General features: G+C 40.4%; 1 pseudogene; it reads left to right on the forward strand.

Moving 5' to 3' along the window:
* The first annotated feature begins 365 nt into the window (after window positions 1-365).
* On the forward strand, window positions 366-1,392 carry LOC140525580 (alpha-enolase pseudogene; annotated as a pseudogene).
* The last annotated feature ends 1,449 nt before the right edge of the window (window positions 1,393-2,841 follow it).

The raw sequence follows: 2,841 nt of genomic DNA on the forward strand, positions 1-2,841 counted from the left end.
CAGTTATACTATTCTTGCATTATAGAATTATAGAATTTTAGGCCCTCAGCCTCTGTTCTCTGAGCTCAGTGGAGAAAGCCCCATCCAGAAACTCAACATGTCTATTTACAAGAGAGATCTTTGACTCTCGTGGAAACCCTACTGTTGAAGTTGATCTCTACACTGAAAAAGGTCAATTCTGAGCTGCTGTGCCTAGTGGAGCTTCTACTGTTATCCATGAAGCCCTGAAGTTCCAAAACAATGATAAGACCCACTACAGGGAGAAAGGTGTCTCAAAAGCAGCTGAGCACATCAACAAAACTATTGCCCCGACCCTAATTAGCAAGAAATTGAATGTTGTGGAGCAGGAGAAGATCAACAAATTGATGACAGAGATGGATGGCACTGAGAATAAATCCAAATTTGGTACAAATGCCATTTTGGGAATGTTTCTGGCTGTTTGTAAGGCCGGAGCTGCTGAGAAAGGTGTCTCCCTGTACCGTCACATTCCTGACCTTGCAGGCAACAATGAAGTCATCCTGCCTGTTCCAGCCTTCAACATGATCAATGGTGGCTCCCATGCTGGTAACAAGTTGACCATGCAGGAGTTCATGATCCTCCCTGTTGGAGCAGCAAACTTTAAGGAGGCCATGTGCATTGGAGCTGAGGCCTACCACAACTTGAAGAGTGTGATTAAACAGAAAAAAAAGACAAGATGCCACCAACATAGGGGATGAGAGTAGCTTTGCTCTTAACATCCTGGAGAATAAAGAAGCTCTGGTCCTGCTAAAGAATGCTTTTGGAAAGGCTGGCTATACTGATAAGGTCATAATTGGCATGGATGTTGCTGCCTCTGAATTCTTCTGATCTGGGAAATATGACTTGGACTTCAAGTCTCCTGATGATTCCAGCAGATACATCTCCCCTTCTGAGCTTGGGGACATCTACAAGAGCTTCATCAAGGATTATCCAGTGGTGTCTATTGAAGATCCCTTTGACCAGGATGATTGGGAATCTTGGAAAAATTTCACTGCTATTGTTGGCATCCAGGTGGTAGGAGATGATCTCACAGTGACCAATCCCAAGAAAATTGAAAAGGCTGTGAACGAGAAGGCCTGCAATTGCCTCCTACTCAAAGTGAACCAGATTGGTTCTGTGACTGAATCTCTCCAGGCATGTAAACTGTCCCAATCCAATGACTGGGGAGTAATGGTTTCCCATGGCCCTGGGAAGACTGAAAATACCTTCACTGCAGACTTGGTGGTGAGTCTCTGTACTGGGCACATCAAGACTGGTGCCCCCTGCTGATCTAAGCATCTGACCAAGTATAACCAGCTTCTCAGAATTGACAAAGAGCTGGGCAGCAGGGCTAAATTTGCTGGAAGGAACTTCAGAAACCCTCGGGCCAAGTAAGTTCTGTGGCTAGGAGGCCTAAGAGCTTGCAGGAGCCAGTCACCTCTTTAGAAGTCTGCTCCTGTCCTAAAAATGGGCAGCACCAAGTACTAGACCAGTCTTGTTTTGGGTGCAGGGGCCTCTGCTGCTTAACTTCCCTCTCCCTTCAACCTTTCTGTGATATTCTCACTGCTTTGTTAGAACTGTCTTATACTGGAGACTACCTGATCATCTGGCTCTCTGTCAGAAGACCCTTTATCATCTTGTGACTGCGATAGATTGACCTGTTCTTACCCCCAACCCTGGTGTTGATGTGTGGAGCCATGTACTCTGCAGCCCAACGAACCCACAGACCAAATCCTTAGTGGCTTCTATGTGCAGAATAAAAGTATTCAGTAACCCACTGGAAAAAAAAAAGAATTTTAGAACTAGAAAGAGCCTTAGAAATAAGTCCATTTTTTTGCAGCTGAAATCCAAAAGAATCAGGTGAATTAAGATCTGCCATCACCAACTATGACTGTTGTGAACCAAGATTCTGTCTAATAGATAAGGGGCAGTTTAAGTTATCTTCATGGTGAGTTTTCCTGAACCCCAACTGTGACCTCTTTTGAATTTATTTAAAAATAAAATAGTCATAGCTTTCTAAGTTAAAGTGAAGGCAGCAGACTGTGCTGTTAAAGTAAAAAAAAAATAAGGAAGCTTTTTGTAATACTCACATTACATTTTCCAATGCAAACTTCTTTTCTGATTTCTTTCATATAAAAATCTACATTTTTATTTTTGAAAATAAATTTACTTCTTTATATTACATGAATTTATCCTCTGTCCCTCCCGCTTTTTATACATACACTAAAAAAATGAAAAAAATTAATAAGGTCCTCCTAATAAGCATACATAGTTCAGCAAAACCAATTCCTGTAATGACTGAGCTCAAAAATGTATTTCTGTCTGCTCTTTAATTTCAACAACTCTCTGACATTAGGTGAGTGATGTACTTTATCATCAGTATTCTAGAGTCATAGTTTATCATTTTACTGATCAGAGTTCTAAGTTTTCCCAGTTTTCTCTGTAGCATTGTTGTTATTGTATATGTTATCCTCCCAGTTCTGCTCTCTTCACTCTCCTTTAGTTAATAGAGTTCTTTCTTGTTTCCTCTGAAACTGCCAACTTCATTCATTTTATGTACAATAACACTCCATTGTACGCATATGCCATAAATTATTTAACCACTCCTCAACAGGATACCTCCTTGGTTTCCCATTTGGGGTTACTATGAAAAGAACTGCTATATAAACATTTTTGTAGAATATATCCTTTTCATTTTCTTTTATCTCTTGAGCATATAGACCTAGTAATGTCTAAAGCATCAATATGTTTGTACATTTTAGTAAATTTTGGAACAAAGTTCCCAGTAGATTTCTAAAGTGACTGTATCAATTCACAACTCAACCAACAATGGAATGTCTTTTA

This window comes from Notamacropus eugenii, chromosome 1 (assembly GCF_028372415.1).
Source record: "Notamacropus eugenii isolate mMacEug1 chromosome 1, mMacEug1.pri_v2, whole genome shotgun sequence".
Taxonomy (NCBI): Eukaryota; Metazoa; Chordata; class Mammalia; order Diprotodontia; family Macropodidae; genus Notamacropus; species Notamacropus eugenii.